We start from the raw sequence: 14,036 nt of genomic DNA on the forward strand, positions 1-14,036 counted from the left end.
ATTATGGGCGGATTAGTGCCTTCGAAAGATATTCGCCACATCACAGGTGATGCTGTCTGTTTGTTTTTTCCGGCTACTACGTGATGGACGTTGCATTCTGCCAAGGGGCAGAGAAGACATCGCTCTTCATGTATACAAAGTATTTTAAGTCCATTGAGCTTCCCGTGAAGGCGCTTTTCACGCTTAAAGGTCAGTTTTTTGTGTCTTTTTTTCAGAAATTTTACGGTGGTCATTTTGAAATCCGTGTTTTTATATGTTTTTGTATATATAGGAATACTGACAAGTGGCTACTTGCTAACAATATTTCGTTTCTGTGTGCACTCCATAAAACGGTTACATTTGAGCGATGCGGTTTGAGTAGGTAATTCAATATTTAATTATTTCACCGCATCTCCCCCCCCCCTCCGCCCCAGGCATTTCTGAGATTCCTAGCAAAAGATTCGGGGAAATGAGAGAAATCCCCTCCTGGCCGAATATTGCGATGCTTCTGTTGAAGAAGATGTGTGACAATTTTTACTCTAGACAGCCTTTAACTTCCCGCAAAGCAAGCACGTGATGTGTTAAGACTGCCCAATTTTTGACGGGAATACTAATAGATGATTATATTAGCTTAGTAAAGCCACGTATCCGGATTTGATTTCTAGCTTCTTGCAAAAATGAAATATCAAGCTTCAGCATTGCCAGGTAGACTTGGATTTTTTTTATGAACTGTTTAACCTTAGTGCAGAAGAGTTTTTTTTTCGTGATGACATTTCTGTTAACCTTACACTTTTAGGGACGCTAAGGATTTGTTGCAGACCTTCAAAACCCTTGGTGCTGCAAGGAAAAAGATAAAAGTCGCATGAACAAAGGTCTACGCCTATGAGTCTTTGAAGTAGGTCATTTCAGAAATCCAGAATGCTTATATGTTATGCAGATAGACAGTTTTATTGTGTTCTCAGTTTTATTCTAATAATATCTAATGAACGTCACTATACTTCTCAGCAACTGTATCTTCTCTATTGATTTCAACTATGGCCAGTGTCAAGTTAGAGATTCTAGGGCACATGTTTTCCTTATATATCTTGCCCTGTACTTCTATAATTAATCATCACATAAGCAGCAATCATAAATGTGCTCCTGAAGCAGCATCGAAGCCAGCAAATTTTTATTAGAAATAGAGCACCAGAAGAGAAGCCGTATTGTTCCAAAGCTGTTTTCGGCCGTATTTGAGATATTAAATATGTTAAGGTTTTTTTAGTGGCTTTTTGAAGCGTCAAATAATAAAGAAAAATCATCATGAATGGCACTTTCTCAAAGTTATTTTTAAGCTCTTTTTCTAACAAGTGCATTTTTTAGTTATCTTTTCAGAGATTTAAACCAGGACAGAACATAAAAAAGGGGTAACAAACAAAACACCACTTCCTTAGATGTGTTGTGTACAGCCCCTTTTTTATCCGTCGTCTCCTTTTTCAAATCTCTTCAAGTAGGCCTCACAAAAAGCTGCCTCACAAAGACCTGACGTATTAGAAAAAGAGCTTAAAATAACTGCTCAATGGGTCTTTATGAAGGACAGTTTTTTTTCTGAAAGGGAAATAACTCATAAGGGCTCTGTACGATGAACTGATTCATCGAAAAACGAGCTGATATGAACTTTTGAAAGATACTTCACGAAGACCCGTTAAAAAAGTACTTAAAGAACTCGTGAGTGGTTGTCCATAAACTGTTTTATTAAAAACGTCTAAAAATAACTTCTTAAAGCTTTTTAAAATTAACTTTAGCATCCAAAAAGCAGCTCAAAAGAACCCCTGTAGGTTTTTCACGAAGACCCTTTTTAGGGGTGCTTAAAATAACTTTTTTAGGTTTCAAAATATGAACAAGCTTAAGAACACCTAAGAGCTCTTTTACGGCCAGGCTTTCTTAAGTGTATACAGACGCTTGAGACTATCTCATGCTTTGATGCCCCTGGTCCTCTGCTGTTAGTTTAAATTATGTTACCATTATATACAGACAAGCATAACAAAAGTTAATTAGGCGGCGTGTTCATCTCATATCCAAGCACTTTTCCCGAAAGAATAACGCAACAAATTTTCGGGTAGCCCGACCCTTTAAAGGAATACTGAACTGTCTGTTAAGTACTTGGATAGGATGCGCATGTCATAAAACAACTGCCCAAGAAGAAAACATTTTTACCGCCACAATTTTTTCACGAGAAACATTTTAAGTTAGGCCCAATATTGATACTTCGCGGACCGAAACAGGAGCACGTTTCAGAATTGTTCTAGAGTATTTTTAGTATCTTGATATTTTATCTCATACTTCTATGAGAAAAACAAACAAAAATGCAGATGTGAATTGAATCGATGAAGGCCAATTTATTGTCATGCAAACAGCTTGTCGACAATAATCGGCTACTGAAAAAGACAATATGGAGAACATCATTTTTATATATTGCAGGTCGCCAAGCCGTTTGTCGCAATGCTTGCTGGAAGGCCAAGTTGCGGTACGCTCTAGTCTTTATATGTAAATAGCAAGACGCAGAGAGTAATAAAAGCTGGTTACTTCACCTTACGCCCGCGCTGTCATCCTCCAAAACAAATATAACACATCTGCTTTTTTCTACATTGTCATATTGACATATTGTCATATTGTCTCATATTGTCTGGTGTGGGAATACGTTTTGCTTGCCAACGCACACAATGCATGGTCAAAGGCGTCGGCAGAATATCGCGTGTCGATATCAGAGTTATTGGAACGGTCTACTAAAACTCTCCAATGAAGCTCAGTGACCATTCTCAACAAACTACGTGTAATGCTATTTCGTACATATTTTGCTGGCGGGGACAACACTACCAACAAGTGACAAAACAGAGCGGCATCTCGCTTCTCGTTTCAGGTCCCTTACAAAAAGTGTAGTTCTTTTTTGTGGAAAGTCTGCTGAAAAAGTCAACACAGGTATTAAATGTCAACAGCTTTACATCATACTTTCTGCAGATTGTATTTAGCTTTTGACTTGACTTTCAGGAGCCGTTTGGCCCAAAGTCCATTAGAAAGGCAGTAGACTTTTTGGCGCCTAGGTGTCAACGTTTTGTTGACACTCTACTAAAAAGCTAAACCTATAGCATAAGACAACCTTGTGACTCCAAGGCGATTCATTGGCACCAGACCATTTGTAGTCTCTTTGTCGCCAGAGCCTACAGCTTTTCTTGTGGCTACCTTGCGACTTTCGAGGCTGGGGCCTCGGATGTCGCAAGGTAGTCACACAAAAAACGCGATCTTTTTTATATTTTGTTAGTATGTTACTAAATCAGTACACTACATGTTAGTAAATTGTGTGGAATTTGAAGGCACAACTACATATATCCCACAACTACACATTAGACACGAACACAAACACAAACACCATGAAGCAGTGAACACCTGAATCACACTCCCATTGACTGCTCCAGAGCCTTATATTGCCTACACCTTAGCACTTATAGGTTCCAAGTCTTTAATGTTCTCTTCGGGAGTCTGTCAAAGGGAAAACATTGTTTCGAAGTTCGTGGACAGTATCTCTTACTAAAACGCATTGGTACAACTAATAATAATTCGGTGCAGTCGCTAAAACAGCATCCACAAAACGGCTCCTAGAAGAAATATTATCGCTTCCCTACATAGCACGACTCAGGACGGAGCGACTCAAGGCAGTTTCTCCCCTTTCGAATTTTTTATTATTTTTTTTTAATTTTTGTTTACTAGTTGATTATTTAATGTGGTCGTTAAAGTCCCTATAGTCACAACGTCATAACGACAGGGCATGCCTTTCGAATGCCTGGCCTCCAGGACGCATCCCATGCCTTCTTTCGTGCTTTGACTGCACACGCGCGCTCGAGGTGCATGAACGCCGAAGCGTTGTCAAGGGTAGTAGGCTCGCGCTGGAGGCGGAACAACTGGAGTTGCTTCCCGTTCTCACCTTGTCAGAGACTACTGAGAAACATAGTGACTTTTGTCATCTAGTGGGGGTGTACTATGTTCACAAAAAGTCAACAGAAAGTCTGTAGCTTTTCTATTGGCTTTGGCTACCGAGAGTCAACTGACAATTTTCAACACAAAGTAAACAGAACATCTGCCATCATTCTGATGACACTGTGAACAGAAATTCAGCAGAAAAATATCAACATAAAGTTAATAGAAAGTCAACTGCTTTTCTTGTGACTCAGGCTGAAGAAAATCACCAGAAAAGTTTCAACACAAAGTCAACAAACTTTCTGTTCACAAGGTCAACACAAAGTCAAAGTCAAAAGAAAGTAATCAGAGGCAACAAGAAGTCAACACGTTTTCAATAAAAGTCAAAAATCATTTTTATAGGGGGTATTCCACGAACACCACTTCAAAACCATTTCAGATGATAAAACTGCAGAAGTAAAACGCTCAGACACACACTCCATGCCACCTTTCATGTCATTCAGCTCAACACGAACCTTGACTCATCATTGCTTATTAGATGAAACAAGACATCGATTTTCCTCGACTCTCGATCTGTTTCAATTTATGGTTATTTACTTACATCCTAAAACCCGCATCTAATTAGATTTCGGTCTAGTTATTGTAAGAATTTTCCATAAGACCGCGGTGTCCCTTTGAAGAAAACGAAGATCCGTATGGCAACACGTGAAAGAAAGAAATCGGTACGGGCTTGCTCGCTGCCTTCCACGTATAGTCGGCGAGCGGGAGCGTAGATTAATGTCATACAAGATCTCGCTCGTAATGTAGGAGCCCTGTTTCGTTATGTTTGTTATTCTGGCTACTGTCATATATGTGAACCAATCAAATACCCTCCACAACGCTGTGTTAAAAATATCGCCACTGTAAAAAGTAACTCTATAAAAAGAAACAGAGCACGCTTGGCAGCTCTTAAGCCACAAATTATTGGTTTTCATCTGTCTTTTCGATGGCGTAATTTTTGTTAAAAAATATCTTCGGTCCTTGTCCTTTCTGTGAAATGACCAATTTTCTGTTGCCCAGCCTAGTAGAAAAACAGTTTGTGTTCTTGCAAATGTGAAGTGAAGGTTTCATAAAAAAAAAAAAGCTGGTTTCTGTTCTGAAAGTTTGGGAAAAAAACGGTCTCGGTCTTTTCCAGATTGCAAGAAAAGCATTACTGCGATAAATACCAGCGAACTACTTCGCTGGTATTTACCTCGCCATTCAAGATCTAAAAACACAAAAAAGCGGGAATATAAGATACAATGGAGTGACACATACAAGCAGAACTGCACACAAATAACAGCAACACAACAACCAAACTGATCCTGCACTTTTGTCTACGTCTGAAATGTTCACCCGATCGCCCTATATGGCAGTCTTCTTTTTTAATCTGACTTTTGTCGCGACAACTGCGACATTTGTCGCATAAACACGTACAGAGTGACAAAATAGTACTCTCGCTTAATATTTACTTAAAATTTTCAGAAGGAATAGTTTATATATTTTATCTCTGAACTGTGGATTAGCACAGGACTGCTCACTTTTTGCAGATGTCTCTGCGCGCCAGGCGTTTGTTTATCTTTGTGGGCTTCGTCGTCTAACTCTTTATATTATGGTATGGAATGCACTTGCTCTCTGCCTGTCGACCATTCTCGAAACAGATTACTCTCGTCAAATTTGCGCCAAAAATACGTGCTGCCTCGCAGCTTCATTCTTCTTTTAACTCTTTGGGCACCGTTGTTGGTGCGGTTTTCTTCCCGACTCCGACAGCGAGGCACTACTGGCCTCGGCGACAGTGCTGTGTGTACCTCTTGCAATGGGATGGGAATCAAGAATGAAAAGTTGCGTTTAAAATGTGTTTCCGACGAGATTTGAGGAACGTTAAAATCGCATACAAAGCGACTGGTGGGATTAAATTATAATGAGGTCGAGACCCGTGCTAGATTGCATTCATTATACATGATCTGGATTAAACAGTACAAAAAAGCACGAACGGGGAGCAAACTATCAACACAAGACAAGCGCTGACTCGGAATTTGAAACAGATAAAAATAAGGCAAGAGCTATAAAAACATAGTATAAGACATGCGTCCCTACATTACCCAGTCCCATCAGTGCATCATGGAACGTAGAAATTCTGAATGTAATTGACGCCTTGCTTATACATAGCTCGCTCAGACTGAAAATATCCAGTAAACCGTCAACACCTTCCGCATTGGAAGGAAGGGGGGGGGGGGGGGGGGTGCGGCAGAGTTTTGAGGGAGGTTTTTGAAGCCCTACATAGATTTTCAGTCTCGACGAGCTACGCATAAGCGGGACGTCAGTGACATTATTTAAACAAATTTTTCTATAGGTTCTTCTTGTATTTTTATATATTTCAAGTAATAAACTTTCAGTTGCGAGTCAGCGCTTTTCATGTGTTGATCGTTTTCGTCTCTTCGTTCCCGTATCTTGCATCGCTTAAAAAATATAGCGCAAGATTAAAAAGCCTCGTATTCTAGCTTTATCTCCAAAGTCGTTAAATGCATAAAAGGCGGTACTTAAAAAGATGGTGAACCAAAATTTGGATTTAAAAAAAAAAGAAGAAACAATGCTGGCGATGTAGGCGGGACGCTACAATCCCTACGACACTACTAGTAAGGCGATATCTCAAATGGACGGCCGCATCTTTAGAAAAAGAAGTTGAGATTGAACCAGGCCGACGAGGCGCGTGACGGTCAAGATACCTAGTTTCCTCCACTCTTCGCTTCGCTCCCTCAAGGCCGCGAGGCGGAGAAGACGCGAGGCCGTTCCCTCTCCTTCTCGGAGAAACATGACGTCAACATTCCTGCCAAACGCGCCTTTTCTTTTTTTCTTTAAATACGGTCATCCGTTCGAGATATCGCTGTACGAGTGATGTTTTGGTGTTTGTAGCATCCCGTTTCACGCTTTTGCCGCGTGTTTTGGGGAATCCAGATTTCGGTTCAGCATCCCTTTAAAGGGTTCATGAAATGAATTTTTTGGCTAAGCTAAATAATTTTAGAGTGGAATGTTACTAATCGGACATCGTTTAGTTTAGTGGGTCAAAAGGAAGAGGGAAGAAAGTAAGAAAATGGATTTTCGGTACGAAAATTAAAACATGTAGCACACTATTTCGCACCTCCTTTCTTTCGAAAGCTTTCCGCCTTTTTACCGTGGTATATCCGCGGCACCCAAAGCCCGTCAGCCCAACCCAGCTCACGCATTGGACACGAACACTGCTTAACTCGGGGGTATGCGCTCGTTAACAATCAATCCGTCGACGAACATCTGGATTCGCGTTTGTGGCCACTGAGTGCCGTGAGAGCACTTCTCATCACTTGCGAATGATAAGCTCCATGGTGCGCTTAAAAAGCACAGTGGAAGCTTGGATTCATCGTACCGTTGCCCAAGCGCTTCATTACCGCGTGATTTCTTATTTCGCTTTTGAGTTGAGGAGGAAAGCTAAGGAGGACGAGGTCTCAAAATCGTTTCATGGCCCCTTTAGGGAGGCATCGTTTAAACGCATTTGCAAGATATTAAAAGCCGTTTTGCGCACTTTTCCCGCTAAATTTACTGGGGAAACTGAAATGGTGTTTAAGTCACGTCACGTTTATTACCCCGGTAAATTTAGCGTGGCGAGTGAATTGCTGTGTAGGTTGCGTGTCGTCAATCTCCATTTTACGTGAAATGCAACGACGGCCGGACGGACAAATTTTCTGGGACTGGGAGTTCCGTTCAATATTGGAGGAACTGACCTTGTGCGGAAAGGATTTTCCTTTCGTGTGTCGTCAGCTTTCTCATAGCAGCGGTTTCGCCCAATTGGTGCAGCCGTAATGCATTGGCTGGCTGTACCCGATCTACTCTATGCGACTTTCTTGTACATCGTGCACACCTTCCCGATTGGCGGTATGAAGTAAACAAAAACAACCCGAAAAAGTTCCGGTCCCTTTTATTTTTTCGGCATTCGCATAATTGAGAACTTGTTGAAAAGTATTTCCGGGGGAATTATTAATTTAATGTTACTTTATGTTTGAATCAAATACTAGAAAAAGATAGCGGTAGTCTATGCCTACAGTTTTTTCTCTCATTCCTCCTTCATGAAATAATTTCGAAGCTAGATAAAAACAGTATACCAAGCACCTACTCAATATTAATGACAACGCTAGAACAGCTTGGATGAGCATGTTGACTGAAAAAGGATTTTTGATTTTCCATTTTCTCTTTTCCTCTTTCTACTTTCTATTTTTTTTTTCTGCTTGAATAAAATACCAACCGTAAATATTTGAAGCCCTCATACGTATATTTGCCGCTGCAAATGGCCATACGTTGGTGAAGGAGGGTTTGGGGGAGAACAATTTCAATTAAAAATGCATGAGATTCATCCGCTCTTCGGTGTAGACGTCGAAGCGTGTCTTTTTAAAGTACTTAGAGGAGAATCGACGGACTTCAACTTCGCTTTCATTATTAAAAACCACACAAGTTTACTTCCTTTTTTTTTTTTTCGGTCGAAAGGTCCACTAGGCGGGGCACGAGACCTAGCTGGAAGGCCGGAACCTGTACCCGCCCCTTTCATAAACTTGGTGAGGACCGGCGCTGCCTTCCGGACGAGCGCGGTGATGGATCGGGCGCACAGTGTTTGCAGACACGATGGTCGCGTCCGGTCGGAAATTGGACCATTACGGCAAAGGGTATCTGGCTGCATCCCGGAGCGCACAGCTCGGCATGAGTGGACCCTGCGTACGAATCGCGGTGCACCGCTGGAAGGGATCGTTGACGCCGCCCTAATTGGGGGCCTTGCCAATGCCGCCTAGGAAGAACAAGGCCTGCTTGTGACGTCATTATGAGCGTGTCCCCGACCCCCCCCCCCAAGCGACATACACTGAATCTCGACGAGAGACGCCGCAAAGCGGCAGACGCGTCCGTCTTTGCGTCGCCACGTATCGGAGTCGCGGTTGTGGGGAGACGCTGCTGTGACGCGCTAGCGGCGACGCTGACGCGAGCGAGGCGGCGCTGCGCCAAACCACTCGTGATGACGTATGAGGAGGAAAGTCATAGGCTTTGTCTTCTAGGTAACATTGGCCTTGCGCAGCAGCTGGACGCGAGCTTGCAGCCTCTAGAGTTCAGAGTGCGTAACGGTTTAACTGAGCGAGATATGCCGTTTTTTTGTGTTTTTTTTTTCTTTTTTTTTATAATTATAGCGGGCAAGAAAAGGGGGGCCACAATGAACAAATAAAAGTTAAGTTGGTTATCTATCAAAATTGTCCGCGGTTTTTAAAACATTGAAAGCTTTTTAACGACACTCCCAACCCTCAGAAACTTGTCGGTTCGTCCGGCCGTCTGTCAGTGCACGTCTCCACTAAATTTAGATCCAAAGTGTTAAAAGCAATTCTCAATCAAAAGAGTATCAGCCGTAGAAAAACATTGTGAGCATCAGCAGTGGCTCCATCTTCGACGTCTCGAGCAGGGCCAGCTCAAAGCATCGGAATAAAGCCTCTACCGCTTCTCACAATTTTTTCTCAACTAAATTTACCGAAGAATTTGACGTCGCGTGACGTCAGGTTATCACGTTACGTCACGTCTCGACACCATGACGTCACGTCTCGTGACCACGTCGCTGACGTCAGAACACGTGATGTCGTTTCATGGAAATTGTGGCGCCGATTTCCCCGCTAATTGTAGCATGGAAAATGACGGCACGTCATCTTATTTTACGTGAAATCAGGTCACTTGACCCGGTCATGTGACCTCAGGTCACGTGACACCACGGCTTGATAATGTATCATCAGTTTTCCCGCTACATTTCGCAAAGAAACTAATAAACAGCGCCAGTAATTTTTTTTCATTACTTAATGCGTGATTCCTATTATTCATGAAAACGTGACCGGGTCCTACAGTCTCAGAAGCTCCCAAGTATAGTTTCGCACAGCGAGGCATTCGAAACACCAATCGGTGGTTATAATTTTTTCCAATTCAGCAAACCCGGTAGTTGATGGACACTACGGACATCCGGTGTCAATTTGAACGTTTTCAATTAAACATATTTTCTGAAGGAGCGCAAAAAAACTGAGCTTAGAGCGGAAAAAAGAAAATTCTCCAAGACGTTTTAAGAAAATGTTTAATCGAATAAATACAATAAAACCGAAACCGAAACTAAACGTGGCTGCAACTTGACTGGTCCGCCATCTTGTTGTGATGCTAGGTGTATAAACATCCGCACTTGGGCAGCTCGTGCCTGTTTCGCCCAGCCTCAGAAGCAGTCAAGAGGCCGTCGCGATCGTACGTGGAAAATAATTGATTACGATTCATCAAGCTTCTCTGTGTCAAGTAATGGCAAGACAATGGAATGCAGCCGCCACCCATGGCGGCTGCCTTCGCGATCCGTCGTTATGTCGCTTCAGAAGCAGAATGGTATAAAGAGTTTGATTTGCTAGCACAGTGCGAACTGTTTTCTAGCACGTCGCGAACGCTAGAGGTCAACATTCGCGTCGGACTGCTGGAAACACTTCCGTCGCAGAGTCGGTACGAAACCGATGAGTTGTCACTGAAGAAATGCAGCAGCATCACTGATTCTCCCCACCCTCCATCGCATTCCACCAATAGCCTAAACCAGACACAATCTACAAAACAACAAACGCAGACTCTGGCCGCGACTCTTACTACAACGCATATCGCCGCGGAGGAGGGATCGCCGTCTGCTCTCAGGTGTTGTAGCTGACGTCACGAGCGCCCCTGCTCGTCCTTGCCCGTAGAGCGTCAGTCAGCGATTCGGAGGTGTACGCGTGAACTTCGCAATTTGTTTTCTCCAAAGATAATGATTATTTTATTTTATTTATTTCACATACTGTCAGTCCCGAGTCGGGACTCTTACAGGAGTGAAAAAGAAGAACAATTCAACAATGGTACACATGGTTCAAAAGCACACCCGTTCACTCACATACAGATCATGCCAATATGCCTAAATATCTAAAAACACGCTTAATGAAGAAAAGAACTTTTCTGCATCTTGACATGCCACCATATACTTTCCGGCGGGGAATTCCACTCGCGTATTGTGCGTGGAAAAAAAGAATTTTTAAAACATCCCTTGTTATATCTGTATTCTTGTATATGTCGACTATGTTTGTTTCTTGAAATTCTAGATTGGTGAGGCGTAATATAAGATGCTTTTTCAATAAAAACAAGATCATTAAGAATCATAAAGATAAGTTTTAAACGCTTGGTTTTTCTCCTACTGCTAAGCGATGGAAGGCCGGCTTGCGAACAAAGCTGGGTAGGGGATTCAAGTCGGCCATAACCAGAAAATATAAAGCGCACTGCAAGCCGCTGGACTCTTTCGGGTTCCCGCTCAAGATACTTTACGTGAGGATCCCACACTTCTGACGCATACTCAAGTAAAGGCCTGATCAGCGTTTTGTACGTCGTTAGCCTTGTTTCTACGGACGCAAACTTAAGGGATCTTCGGAGGAAGCCCAATCTACTATTGGCCTTTTCAACTATATTATGGACGTGCGTACTCCATTTTAGGTCGGTTGTGATCGTGACGCCAAGGTATTTGAATTCATTCACGCAAGACAGCAAAGTACCATTAAGTTTGTAGGGAAATATTAATGGTTGACGTTTGTGAGTGATTGTCATACATACTTTTTTTTTTAGATTTAGAGACATTTGCCAAGTGGCACACCATTCATCTATTCTAGTCAAAATCTATTTAATTTCTCCTGATCAGAGGCCGTATGAACTTCAGTGAATATAAGACAATCGTCCGCAAAGAGCCTAGCATGCACTTCTTGATCCCCTACTAGATCATTTATAAATACTAAGAACAACAACGCGCCCAACACGGACCCTTGAGGAACCCCCGACGCAACATCACACATATTTGAATAGCCTTTTTTGGTGCTTACATACTGTCTACGATTTTTTAAGAAGGATTCAATCCAACCTAGCAACAGTTGGTTTTTTTAATATCGGACGTAATTCAATCATCAACTTCTCATGGTTTACTTTATCGAAGACTTTCTGGAAATCTAGAAAGATACAATCTACCTGTCCTCTGGCGTCTAAAACGCGAGAAAGAAAATGTTCGACCTCAGTTAGTTGCGTTACAGTATATAGACCCTTTCTGAATCCATGCTGCTTGTCATTCAATAGGGAATGAGTGGCTAAAAATGATTTAATATGCTTTGAAACTATGTGTTCTTGGAGTTTACAGCAACTTGATGTTAATGAAATTGGCCGGTAGTTCATTACACTGCACGCATCACCTGACTTTAAGATTGGAATTACTTTAGCCATTTTCCAATCATCCGGTATAGCAGCTGACTGTAGTGATTTTTGAAAAATAATGAAAAGATATTTGGCTGACCATTCTGCGTATCTCTTTAAAAAATAATTTGGAACCTGATCGGGTCCCTCTGATTTCGAACGGTCAATGTTGAGTAAAAGCGAAAAGATTCGACTCGTATGACAAAAATACATAATCTATCGCCGGGATGTTTGCGTACGTATGAAACACTGGTGCCATACCATCGTCACTAGAAAACACTGTAGAAAAAAACTTATTGAACGTATCGACTATATCCACCGGTTCAGTGACTGGCTCATCATCACCAACCAGCTTTGTGCTTTCGCTTTTCCTGGGAGAGAGATACCGCCAAAACTTCTTGGGTGCAGTTAATAGGAAGTTAGACATTGTTATATTATAAAACTTGTGCTTAGCATTTTTTATTGCTGTCTTTAGGGTGACACTCAAAGTTCGAATAGTTGCACGTATGGTTTCACAATTGGTTTTGCGCAGCTGCACTCTACATCTCAAGATTTTTCGCTTTTCATGCACGATATCTTTCGTGATCCACGGATTGTTTCTATGCCTTTTTTTTGTCCTTGTGGGGAAGTATTGATCAATGCATTCGATAACTATTGTTTTAAACTTCAGCCATAAATCGTTAACATCGTTTGCAGGGTTAAGACTCAAATCTGTAAAACCAGGATAACTAGATTCCAACTTATCTAATATACCAACATCATCCGCGTAATCGAAGTGTTTGTATGTTGTGACATCGCAACACGTACTTGGAAGGTTTTCAAGATGCAGAGACAAAGTAACCATGGAGTGATCAGATATGCCTGGTACTACACTATATTCAAATGGGTACAACATGACGCTGTCACTAGAAAAGAATAAGTCAAGAACAGATTTGCATCCACTTTGGTTTCGTGTATAGTCTTTCACTATCTGGGTTAAACCGTGAGAGAAAGTCATATCGATCAATGCAGAAGCCAGAATGACGTCCTGGTTTCCAGGCGTTAACGCATCCCAATCAATGCCTGGTACATTAAAGTCTCCCGCAATTATAACATTATGGTTGCTGGCCCGGGTTTTAATCAAAAAGTCATTTAATTTTTCTATGAAGTCAAAGCCGGAACCGGGTGGACGATAGACATCCCCTATCAATATTTCGATGTTGGGCAGTTTTACTTTGCACCAAACGCTCTCAATGTTCGATGAGTTTTCGATTAAATTGCAGACAAGGTCACGCTTAACAATTATAGCGACACCACCTCCCCTGCTGCCGCGATCTTTTCTTGGTATTTTAAAACCTGGAGGGATCTCATCATCCAACACAAGCCCATGCAACCACGTCTCTGTAACTACCGTGATTTCGGGGTCATGTTCAATTAGAATATCTTCCAAGTCCTCTACTTTGTTAACAATACTTCTTGCATTAAGGTTAATAAAAAGAAAGTTTCGTTGGTCTACTAATACTTTACGTCACATTGATGATATATTTTGTATCCATTCTTAGGAGTGGATGTTTAGTGGATGGTAACAATTTTGTAAAACTCGATGATCATCAGCAGCCAAAACGGCTCGAAGCGTTATGGCCGCTGAAACGTCTAACCGATTCCGCTGGTTACATTGGTTAAAATAAGGCCACTGATTGATGACCCGTCTGCATCGTATGCGAATAGGCATGCTGAATATATTGAGTGTGTACAGTCTCCGACATTCCCGCATGTTTAGTTCCCCGCCGGTGAGCTGGAAACATCAATTACGGGTCTTTGTTTAACCAGTTAAACCGATGAGACCA

The sequence above is a fragment of the Ixodes scapularis genome, unplaced genomic scaffold (assembly GCF_016920785.2).
Source record: "Ixodes scapularis isolate PalLabHiFi unplaced genomic scaffold, ASM1692078v2 PGA_scaffold0__279_contigs__length_252992795, whole genome shotgun sequence".
In the NCBI taxonomy this organism is placed as follows: Eukaryota; Metazoa; Arthropoda; class Arachnida; order Ixodida; family Ixodidae; genus Ixodes; species Ixodes scapularis.